The sequence below is a fragment of the Emydura macquarii genome, unplaced genomic scaffold (genome assembly GCF_026122565.2).
Source record: "Emydura macquarii macquarii isolate MOO-44397 ecotype Brisbane River unplaced genomic scaffold, CSIRO-AGI_Emac_v2 contig_2205, whole genome shotgun sequence".
Classification (NCBI taxonomy): domain Eukaryota; kingdom Metazoa; phylum Chordata; order Testudines; family Chelidae; genus Emydura; species Emydura macquarii.
This window is the reverse complement of record NW_027132342.1, coordinates 19,763,426-19,775,925: the sequence shown is the minus strand read 5'-3', so window position 1 is coordinate 19,775,925 and position 12,500 is coordinate 19,763,426.

The window sequence follows — 12,500 nt, the reverse complement described above, 5'->3', positions numbered from 1 at the left end:
CTATGCTGATACATTTGAGTCCTGATCTATAGCACCTGTTATACAATATAGGGATCCCACTACTTTTTTTGACAGTGCACCTCAGTCCTGACCTGTAGCCCATGCTATCCCACTCCTAGCTCTCTCCTGGCATGCCAGTATGAACTTGATATATATCTGCTGAGGACTTGACTGAGAGCCAAGGACCCACCTCACCACGTTCCCTTTCTCATCAGCTTCAGGCTGAAACATGCTGATGCATAAAGCAAAGTAACCAGCCAACCCTGTACTGTACTGCAGATGTACAGTACACTCCTCTGTTGCTCCAAAACAGCCTGTCGGATTCAGCTGTGCAGGGTGAATATTTTCCTTTGAATGGAATCAGTAGACTACGGTGGTGAGTGGGGGAGGAGCAGCATGAAAAGAGATGCAGAAAATTCCCTGCCTGCGGACGTGTCTCATTGGTAATGTTCCTCCCACGATAAAGTATTTGGAAACAGGGCTTCCAAGAGCAGCTGCCCTGCTGGAGTCTGTCCTGCATATAACCCTGCCCCAGGGTGATATTCCTTCCAGGAAGGGTGTTTAGCAGGAAAGTTAACATTCTTCTTTTTTATAAGTATTGTTACATAGTGTGATTGTTTTCTTATGCCCTGGTGTGGGTAGGTGTAAAATCTTGGGGAGAAATCCTCACCACATTGAATTCAGTAGGAATTTTGCCATTTACTTCAGCGGAGCCAGGATATCACTCCTGGTGGTTAGGATGGTATTTTAAAAAATTATTTAGGCAACTAGACCCGTTTATCAGCCTCACAATATATAGAGTGTGTGGCCCTGCGTGTGAATTTTCCATCCAAGCTCTTATCCTTCCCATCACGTGGATCTAGCCTATCTGCTGAACTTACACTCATTGTAGTTCTGATGGGAAAGGAGTGACATTAATTATATTGAATAACCTGATCAAAACAACGGACCACAGAGCTGAATATGTTGTGCCTCAGATTTTTTAAAAACAAAACAAGAATCTGTCGAATAAGCTGAGAGGAATCACACAAGCCTCTTTAAAGAAGAAAATCAAATTACAACTGATGTGCAGGTCATAGGACCCTCTTCAGTTGTAGATAATGTTGCAATACGTCAAAGATGGGAGTCTATGGAAAATGTTTGCAGGGCCTCCAGCCTTCCTACACTATATTTTAAGAGAGATTGCTTCTTATTGCTTTGATCATTTATTAGAAGAGATTTCAAATGTGGAATTTGAACTTCCTTTAATGATAAATACTTTTCTCTTACCAATGTCTAGAAATTCATTGAGGCAAGAGCAATTAATGAAGTGGCTTGTTAGACCCATTACAATTGTTTTTCCATTTGTTTGTGATCATTTTGAAACAGAATTTTAAAATAAATGTTTTTGGGGTCACCAAGTTTTAATGTTTACTCAGTTAACGTGGGAAACATGAGTTAGGACAAAAAGGTTCAGACTTAAAGAATTTGCAAAATTGGTGCAATAACAATAAATGACATTTTCTTGCCAAATTTTGAGCAATGTTGGAGTTAAATGATATATTTTAATTGATTACAATGTGGCAAGAATATTTTTAGAACAAAGTGATAGATTAGATGAGGAGTTAAAATTTACCAAAATAAAAACATTTGTCATTTATTTTAAATATGGCATTTTATAAGTGCTAAATGCTAAAAAGCTAAATGCTTTATGTACAACTGGAAATTTCTTACAAAGACTCTGTGCTGCAGTGCTGATAATTGCCTTCTGTTTGGTCAGTCTCTTGTTCTTCATTTTCTTCTATGCTTTTTTCCTCTAATTCATTGTATTTAAATCTGACAAACTCTCTATATTACACACTTGGGGTTAACAAAAATTATAAATAAAGTAATTGAAAGAAAGGGCTGTAAAATAGCATAATTCCCCCATTCCATACTATGGTGGGAAGATGGTAAGCAAAGGGTTGGAGGCACATTGATAGACTCTAGCTAGTTAAGAAAGACAGTCTGAATTCCAGAGAAAAGTTGGAAGGTCTGTGCAGTTTAAGCCTAATCCAAAGCCCACTGAAGTCAATGGGAATCATTCCCTTGATTTCATTGGGTTGTGGATTGGGCCATTGAAAGTAGAGAATTGTGCAAGAAAGCAGAGACCATTATGCCGATGTGTAGCTATGAGCCAGAAATACCCCTTCAGCATCACCCACTACTGAGAGAATGAGACACACCATGGAATCAGTGTGTGTGAGAGGGAAGGATGGATGAGGAGAGTGCAAGACGTTTTCCAAGGAGATCTGTAAAGAAAGGCCTCTCATGAAGGGAGAGAAAAGTTATTAAACAGCATTTAAATAGCATTAGTGTGATGAATGGGGTGCAGAGACTTAGACAGAAAATCAATAATTATTTGGCTTTGTATTTGTACCTAACTGTCTGACCCATGCGGTGGGTGCAGAGGATTAATATTGTTTGCCTGTATTCCACCAGAGGAAATAAGTTAGTTTTTAATAACTGTCAAACAGCTTAAACAAATGAAATAAAGAAACAGATCTGTCAGCCTCTTGGAATCCGGTTTTATTGCCTTATTGTGCTTATTCCACACACATTTTTGCTCTAAATTAAATCATTATTTTCCCTTCAGAAATGTGTCTCTAGGCCAGGGACTACTGGTTGTAGCTGTGATCTTTTCCCCAGCCATTACACTAATATGAATCGAGCTTCATTTAGCTTACTGACAAGCGTGCAGGACTTTGGCTCCCAGGTACTAGAAATACTTGAAGGTAAGGCTCTGTTTGCAGTTAGGGAATTGCAGAGAGAGGGTGGGGAAATCATCAGACTGAGGGCCATTGATGGGAAACTGTATTGTCTTGTGGGTGATAGTTGGGTACAGTGATTCATGGCTTTGTCACCTCCAGGCTGAAGACATCCTTGAATACCATCAACAGATTGAACCTAATACAGTGTGTGTGGCAGCATGAACCTGTGTGTTCACTGCCGATAAGACAATGACCCCGTGAGTACGCCATGAGCCGCAACAGCTGCCTATTGGTTAGTGAATGAGATTCAGACTTAGTATTTAAAGGCTTAGGTAAGATGGGATCTGTCTGCCTTTGAGATCTGCTGTGTCTCTCTATTCTTTTTAGCCTGGTGCAATAAGTGACTTGATTTTGCTGACCATCCCTACATCCAGTCTGAAGAGAGTGAAGGCAGGGCTGTGGATATGGACTGCTTTTCCCATCTTTATTCATTAGAGCACATCTGTGCTACCCACCTGGGCTAGCTCGAGACTCTCTTATTCCCTTTCGCTTTGTGTGCTTAACAGGCTCATTTCTTTTTCTAGATTTTCACTGACTGATAATGTGACCCTCACAGAAGGAGATTTAGGAAAGGCTACACCTCAAGCCACCAGATGGTGCCCTTGGTCCTCAGTGCATCTCCTGTCTGTCCCCTCTATCTTTCTTTGCCTGTCCCATAGTCCAGCCTCACTGTCTCCAGTTGCAAAATTACATTTTTGGCAACCAGGAAACAGAATCAACTTCTGTGGTTGGAATGTCACTACCAGAAAAATCACAGTTAGGATAGTAATAGGAGGTTAACCAAGCCCCATGCTTCAGCCTGCTGCATAACAAGTGCATGCAGGGTCAGGAAGGAATTCCCCCCTCTTCCCGCCACGCCACGTAGAGCATTGTACAATTGTCCAGATGCTGCGTGTATGTAAGCTGGTGGTGGGGCAGGTCTGTGCAGGTTCACCTTCAGAAGCATCAGCTATTTGGCAACATCATCAACCACAGGCATACTGCACTTTGACACTGCATTGTTTGTCCTGTGGAAGCTGGGTAAGTGTGTGCGGGGATTTCATTGTGACAAACTGGTGGCTGAACGGCAAAACCAACAGGGCACAAGAGTCCAAAGAGAGCTGTAGGCAGGTCCTTCCATTGGTCCTAGGATCATGGCTGGTGACTGCAGTGGAGAGGGAGGGACATATTGTCCTAGGCTTGGAGCCATGGTTGTAAGGCAAGATATAGGAACAAAAAATGTCCTCTGTGTGTCTGCCATACAGACTGCAAGGAAAATCCTTTCCCATCTGAGTGGTTCTTCTGCTTGCGCTGGCCAGAAGCTGGCAGAACACCCAGTTACTGACTCCTTTGTCCTCTGTGGTTGCTTGATGGTCAAGAGTTGCCCTTCTTGTGGAGTCTATCACTGAGCTAACATGCACTAAATAAAAAGGAGGCCGCTCAGAATAAAAAACAGCAGCAAGGACTCTGTGCCCCTCCTGACCACCTATAAGAGAAGGGTGTGAACCTGAACTCTCCCATGAGCAATATTCTGCCTTTCTAAGGTGTTGATATAAAAACATGCCTGGGACTGGAGCAAATGAATCTCTACTTACTGTCAGAAAGAGAATGATACACTGCTGCTTTTTTTTAGTGATGAAATAGTCATGCAGATTATCATTAATGACTAACATGTATTTCATGATTCCAAAGTGCTTCCACTTTACAAATGATATATGGCAGGGCTTGTATCACCTGCTACTGAAATGCAGAAGCCACCTGTGGGGTGCAGTCTGATAGGTGTTTCACAGTGCCCAGCACCACTACACAACAGTTTACAATACGGAGTGAAGAAGAATTTATGGCACAGGGCTAGCTGTAAATGGTCTTTATTATGGGGGAGGAGTGTCAGACTAGATGATCATAATGGTCCCTCAGGCCTTCAAATGTAATAGGTAATTGAATTGTTAGGGAAAACTTTAGGGAGTCGTAATGTAATCACCCCAACAGGAACATGGCCAATAAAGCAGAGCTAACACCCCTACTTTGGAAGAAGTTGGATCTTTGAATGACCGAGAAGGGTCAGGGCCTCACTTTTATATTCCATTTGTCTATCTAGGATTTTATGCCACCCTCAACACCATGGTCTCTAAGCACTTTCAAGTAAGATGGTACCTAAGACATCTCTAACACAGTATTAGGGAATTAGTTCATTAATACTTTTCAGCGGTACTTTACAGGCACATCACATTTCATCCAAGGACCTCAAACTGTTCTACAAAGTTGGGTAGGTTTTATTTCAGTTTCATAGATGGGGAAACTGAGTCACAAGGCAGTGAAAAGCTTTTCCTAAAATTGACAGTGGGCCAGAGGCAGCGTTGAGAACAGAGCCAAAGTTGCCTCACTCTCATTCCCCTGTTCTAATCACTATACCATGCTGCCTCCTACTGGCTTAGAAGGAGGTGTTTTTCCCTGCTGAATCACCAGGGTCAGTTCTTGCAGCACTTTGATTTTCCTTTTTGATTTCTAATTCGAATATTGATTGGGATCAATCCTGCTTAGCTTAGATTTGTAAGGATCACCAGCTATGGTGGTTAGCGTAGCTGCAGGTAAAGATACAGATTTCCTCTGCTGGAGAATTTAGTCTTGGCCATGAGGAAAAGAGCCAAAATTTCTACAGAGGCTCAAGCATGCATGGTGTAATTCCCAAAATAGACCTGGGTTTAGAGAGAACAAGATGAATTCTAGCACACATCCCCCACAAATCTCCTTGATTGTGAGACAGTCCTCTAACAAGCAATGAGTATTAGTCAAAGAAAATGTCTACTATAATTGTAAGCAAACATTTGCTTTTCAGTCACACTTTCACCATGTGTTCATTTAAAGGGGACACTGTCAAGTGGTTTTAATCCCAACATTTAGATTCTTTAAAAAAAAAAAAAAAAAAAAAAGAGGGAGGGAAGAAGGGAGGGAGGGAGGGAGCTGTTTTACAGAACCTAATGTGCGTTGAAATGTTTATTTAAAGGAAACCACAATTTTAAGGCGATGTAAATCCTCTTCTGCCAGGTTGGCTACCCAAACACAGCAGCACTATGCTCGTGGATTAAAAATAGAAAGTAAAACTTTTCAGTCTGGTTTCACTCTCTCACCTGAGTAAAATGCAAAAAGCAAACATGAGATTTAAAAATGAAATCTGTTTTAATAGAGGGAGCTATAAACCCCCTAAAAATGACTTAGAATAGCTTTTCTATCCACAAAAGTCACAATCTCAAGGTCAGCTCATTCAGGCCTAGAATGAATGTAGGCTCTCCTTGGAAAAGGAATTATATCCCTGTTCCAATGGTATAAATTTCCCGTTTCTACTCATGGTGGGTCACAAGAGATCAGTCCTTAAATGTATGACTAGTCCTGAACTTCCAGAACTGAATGCTTCCCATCCTGATACTCAGAGCAAAGATGGGAAGAGGCCACATTCATGAGAAAGAAAGAAACCTTTTTATAGGAGACTGATTATTTTATTAAATAAAGGCAACTGTTTGAGATTGCTGAAGAGTTTGGAATGTTAGTAGTCCTGAGGAAGACAACGAATGGGCAGAGTGCAAATGAGGTAATCAAAGGTGTATGATAAATTGTGGAACCATGTGATAAATTGAATATATCACATGGCTCTGAAGTTTATCATATGGCCATCTCTATTCCATATGTTGGTATAATATATGTAGGAGGTAAATAAATATTCCATATGTTGGTATACTTATATATGTAGGAGGTAAATAAATCAATCCCTGGAAGAGTTTGAGATATCAGTCCTTAAAATTATGACTTTTAAGCATAGAAAAGCTATTTTAGGGAGGGTTACGCCTACAATTGAACCCTGTATGATTGCACTAATGGCAATGCACCGGACTTTAGATGTGGAGATATATGTATCTCTATATCTCCCAATAAAAATAAACCTTTAAAATCTCTTTAGAACAGTTGTAAAGCAGTTTTTCTTTAATGTCATACACAGAGCAACCATTGATGTGGTATGGTGTGGTGTGGTTTTAGCAGCACTTGTTTCAGATGAACACCGCACACCATCATTTATTTTCCTGCATGTATTATATATAAGTAAGATTGTAGAGTGGTGTGGTGAAGTATAAAGGGTTATCAATATGAGTTCAGGGTGGCTTTATTACTTATATTTAAAAAATAAGACATCTTGATATTATTGCTTTAAATAGAGAATATTAAAGCTTGAGATTTTGCCCGTTTGAGTAAATTCCTTCTGCTGGATGCAACAAATTCTTTGGCAGAGGTAAGTGGGGTCCAAATATTAGCCTAGGATTTATGTTCATGGGTTATAGATTCATAGTGATCATTACAGCAACAAGAATAAAATATTGAAGAGAGGTTATCCATTCCATCATTGCTGTTCATCCTAGGGGGAGGGTTGGTGATCAAGTAGGGGAACTTCAATGGTAAAAGGTTAAGGCCAGCATCTAGTCACAGGCTACATAGAATTTGGCTACCAGCAACAATTAAAAACAACGGTAGCATTCATTGACCTTTCTTCTTCATATGATACTGTATAATGCAAAGGTCTCCTGTTGAAGTTGTCATTAGTATTCCCATGCCAATCAACCATCAGACTCATCACTAAGATGCTGAGTAACAGAAGATTCACCATACACTTTGGTTAATCTTCCAGTAAATCATGGAGATTGAACAACAGCCTCCTACACGGACCTGTTTTAGTGCCCTCACTGTTCAATCTCTATATCAGCGACATTCTTATCAAATCATGCTGTAAATTCCTCTATGCAGATGACATTGTGCTAGCAACCCAAGTGTCCTCTCTGAAGGCCACAGAAAAAGGTTAGGAACAATGATATCCAGATACTTGAGACATATTTCAAAGCTTGGTGACTAAAACCAAATGCTTTGAAAACACTTGTCTCTGTTTTCTACTTGAATAACGAGGCCAAAATGCAGCTGAAAGTGGACTTTTGTGGTCTGCCTATCAGATGACCACAATCCACAGTATCTTGAAGCTACCCTCGATCAGATGCTGAGCTATTGCAAACACCAAAAAAACCCAATAAAGACAAAGGTTAACATCGTCCAGAAGCTCACTGGCTTCTGGAGATGTGATGCACGCATGCTTCGAACATCGGTACAAGTCATGGTCTTGCCAACAGTGGAGTATTGCATACCAGTTTGGTACAACAGCTACTGCACCAATCTCGATAACACAGAAATTAATGCCACACTCTGGACTGTTAGCAGCTATCTCAAATCAATACCAGTACCTTGACTTCCAGTTTTGGTGGGCATCACACCAGCCAACATCAGGCAAAATGCTGCTGTGGTCCGGGAGTACAAGATCCTGTTCACTCCAGAACTGCTGATACACCAAGACCTCAATTCACTGCTACTCTTCCAATTCAAATCCAGGAAGCCTTTCTGGATACACACATCAGGGCTACAGGCCAATGGAAAGGACATCAGCACTCACTGGCTTGAATCACGGGCTGCTTGTGATGTCCCAAACAAAGATTGATGATCCAATGAAAGAAGTTCTGGGATTCTGCCTTCCCCGTAGGCAGTGAATTGCACTCAACTGCGGACAACACACAGAAGGTATGGATCTCTCTTTCACAAATGGAAAATAGAAAATCCAAGTATCACCAAATTGTGACTTGTGGCAAGGTACAAACCATGAGACACTTCATGGACAACTGCCATGTTCACGCTTACAGTGGGGCACATGGAGGATCTGTCTAGCTACCCCATTAGAATGGCTTTTGAATCTTAAGATTCAATTATAATTCCAGCCCATTGCTTTTCAAATGCCATATGAAAGAAGTGGTAAAAGGGGTTTCAACATAGTTTGTGGGTGCAGCCTCCTGCCTCCTAAGCCTTGAGTACTTTACTTTGTTCATAGCCAACAGTTTGCATTAAGCCTGGTGTGCAGTCCAATGACCTTGCGCTTTGTGTAGGCATTGTGTGTGCTCTCCATGGTTATTCTGGATACTCACTCTGTCTAATGACATACAGCAGTAGCATGAAGATGAGGTGTGTATAGTATTGAGGCTTATAGTTCCTTAAACATTCCATTTAGCAAGAGGAAGGATGGTCACCTGAATCAGTCAGAGATGGGAAAGACTTATTAGGGCAGCTTGTCTTTACCCAACTCTCCTGACCAGCACAGGTGTCATGACCTATGGGTCTCGAAACTGGGTCTGCAGGAGCAGTCATGCTCCAACCTTCCATCTGGCAGCCCGCTGACTCTTGTGTCCCTGGGACCCATGAAGCCAAGCCCCAGTTAGAAGCTCCACCCCTGCAGTCCTATTGGCAGAGTCCTGGAGCAGCTGATTGGCCTGCTGGCCCTACTTAAGCCAGCGGCAGGAACAGGAACAGGAAATTGCCCAAACAACTGGGCCCCACCCTGCTCTGGAGTGTGTGCCTTGTACTTCGCCCCTAGCATCCTGATCCAGCATTATTCCTGGCATCTGATTTGTGGTTCTGACTTCCAGTTTGTCTCCTGATTCTGACCTCCTGGTATCCTGACCCAGCCTGACTTCTATCTTGTGACTATGGTCTCTGGCTCTGACTACTAGGTCTGGCCTCCCATGACTCAGACATGACAGCTTGTTCAGACCACAGTTACCCTGAGGTGCTGAGCCTGGTACGAGAAAGATGAACCCAGCAGCAACACTATAGCCAGTAGAAGAATCGGACTCGCCCAAATGGGCCATACTCCTCCAGGCAAATAATCAAGTACTGGAGGCCCAAGTTGTGCTGCTGACCTCAGACAACCCACCTGCTCAGACAACCAACAGCTGTAGGAGCGAGTGAGGCAGCTCAGCACTGAGAATATTGTGCTGCGAACACAGAGTGCAGTGCCTTACCCCAAACAGGGGCAGGGCAATACCATTGCCCTAACAGTTTGATGGGAACCGCTGGCAGTTCCAGGGCATCATGAACCAATGCTATTTTCTGTGGCTGATGCGTCCCCAAATCTGTGCCTTGGACCAGGCCAGGGTGGACCTGGTAATCAGCCTGCTGACAGGAGATGTGTTAGACTGGGCTTCTCCTTTGCTGGAAGGCCATAGCCCAGAGCTGTTGGACTGGGATGCTTTTCTTCAATCAATGTCCACCATCTTTGGTGACCCCCACCAAGTGTGAATCACTGAGGTCACCATGAGAGAACTCCAGCAGGGGCAAGGCACAGTGGCCTCCTATGCAGGGTGCTTCCACTGCCTCAGAGCGGATACAGAGTGGAATGAAGCAGCACAACTGTATCAGTTCCAGTGGGGCTTGAGGGAAAAAATCAAAGATGAGCAGGCTGTAATTGGTGGCCTGGGAGGCCAGATAACCTAGTGGTTAAAGCGCGTGGCTTTCGGTCCCCTGTTTGGTTGCAGGGTCTCAGTCTTTAAGGTTGGGGGGGATCCAGGTTATCTCTCTCCACTGATCCTAGCCCATGGCCCTGAGTTTGTCAATCCCTGAACAGGGGCAGCCCTCCCAACAGGGAGTCTAAATCTGCTGCCCTGGGCTACTTCCTACAGTGTCTGTTCACTTTGGGGTATGGCCCCTCTAGTCCAATTAGTTGGGTGGCCTGATTCCCATAGGGTCCTCTCATGGGTCTTGAGTGGCGCCTTGTCACGGTCCCAGACTCCTTCAGATGGGGCAGTTGCAAGCTGATGAGGCTGACCACAATGTCCCTGGGCTTCGCCCACTCAATTGCCTCTGGTGCTGGAGGCTCCTAGGTCTCCACAGTCTCCCATGTGACTCCCATGTGGCTGCTTTGGCTGGCAGGCTAGTGTTCCTTCCCTTCAGGTAGCTAGCTCCTGCCCCTTTGCTAGTCAGCCCCAAACTAAGGTGGGCTTTCTCCTTTTCTCCCCTCTCCAGGCCTGGCGGTAGAATGGGGTGGGACTAGGTGGGCCCAAATACTTTCTTTAACCCCTGCTGTACTGGCTGGCAGTTCTTCTGCTTCATCACACTGTCCCACATAGAGACACCAATAGGCCTAGATGCCTTTGTGGACCTCACCATCCACATAGACAATTGTCTGTGAGAATGAAGATCGAAGAAAGGGGTTGCCTGCAACCTCCCTTACCGTGTACCATGACCCCAGCTTCTGTATCATCCGCTGAACCAATGCAAGCCACTCTGGCTCGCCAGTGACTCACACCTGAAGAAAAGGAAAGTCACCACCAACACCAACTATGCTTCTACTGTGGTGAAACTGGATATGCCATCTCTGCCTGCCCAGTGTGAATGCCAAAGAGCATGGGGAAACAAGCCGACCCAGGCCCGGTGTATGGAACCAGCCTGGACCTTGAAAGAAGAAATCTTTCCCATACCTTAGTCCTCCCTGACATGCACCCTGAGCCCCAACCACAGGCTTCCCATTTGCAGGTGCTATCCAGCTGTGTGTCTCAGGGATCCCCAACAGATCCTCCTCCAACAGGCCCTCATCAATTCAAGAGCAGGGGACAATTACATGGAAGCAGCTACAGTCCAGGCCCTACAGATCCCCCTGCTATGCAAGGTCATGTCCGACACAATTGAAACTATTGATGACTCCCTGCTGTCCTCAGATCCAGTCGTGGAGGAGACTATCCCTTTGGATGTCATTATTCAAGGACCCAGAGAAATGATACAATTTGGTGTGATCCATTCCCTGCATTTTCCCTCGATCCTTGGCATCTCCTGGCTGATCCTTCATGACCCCCTCATTCACTGGCAAGAACAGAAAGTCACCTTCCTGTCAGAACTCTGGACCAAGGACCAGCAAACATTGCACTCAGACTCAAGAAGGCTCAAGTAGGGGTAGTTGCCCACAATAAACACATATTAGGGGAACTGTGGAACTTCCCCCCCAAGTACTATGACTACGCTGATGACTTTGAGAAGAAGAATGCAGAAAACTTTCCCCCACATCAGGACTATGACTGCCCCATAGAACTTCCACAAGGGCCAAAGATACCATTTGGCCGGATGTATGCAGTGTTGGAGCCTGAACTGGTACCACTGTGAGAGTATCTTCAAGAGAATCTTGTCCATGGGTTCATCCACAATTTGACTTCACCAGTCAGTGCCATAGTCCTTTTCATGAAAAAGGATGGCAGCCTCAATCTCTGTGTCGATTACTTAACCCTAAATCAGATAATTGGGAAATTGTTACCTGCTACCCCTAATCCCTGAGTTGTTGGACCACATCGAAGTGGCCTTCATATTCATAAAACTGGGTCTCTGGGGAGTTTACAATCTAATCCATATCCCAGAAGGTGACGAATGGAAGACACCTTTCAGATCCACTACGGTCAGTTTGAATATTTAGTATGCCATTCATACTGACTAATGCTCCAGCAATGTTCCAGCATTTCATTAACGATGTGCTATGAGATCTACTGGACCAGTTTGTGGTACTGTATTTAGATGAGCTATTGATATTCTTGGATGATCCGGACCAACACACCACTCACCTCTGCACAGTCCTAGAGACTACAACAATATAGTTTCTACACTAAGATAGAAAAGTGCGCATTTGATCAGACTTCAGCAGGGTTTTTGGGTTTCATCCTGTCTCCAGAAGGCATCAAGATGGATCTGTGCAAGTTCTAGGCTGTCTGTGACTAGGCAGCCCTGTGCAATATGCATGACTTACAATGTTTTTTAGACTTCACAAACTTATATCAGAGGTTCCTTTCAAATTTTTCTAAACAAGCCAACTTCCTCACTGCCCTATTCCAAATAAAAGCC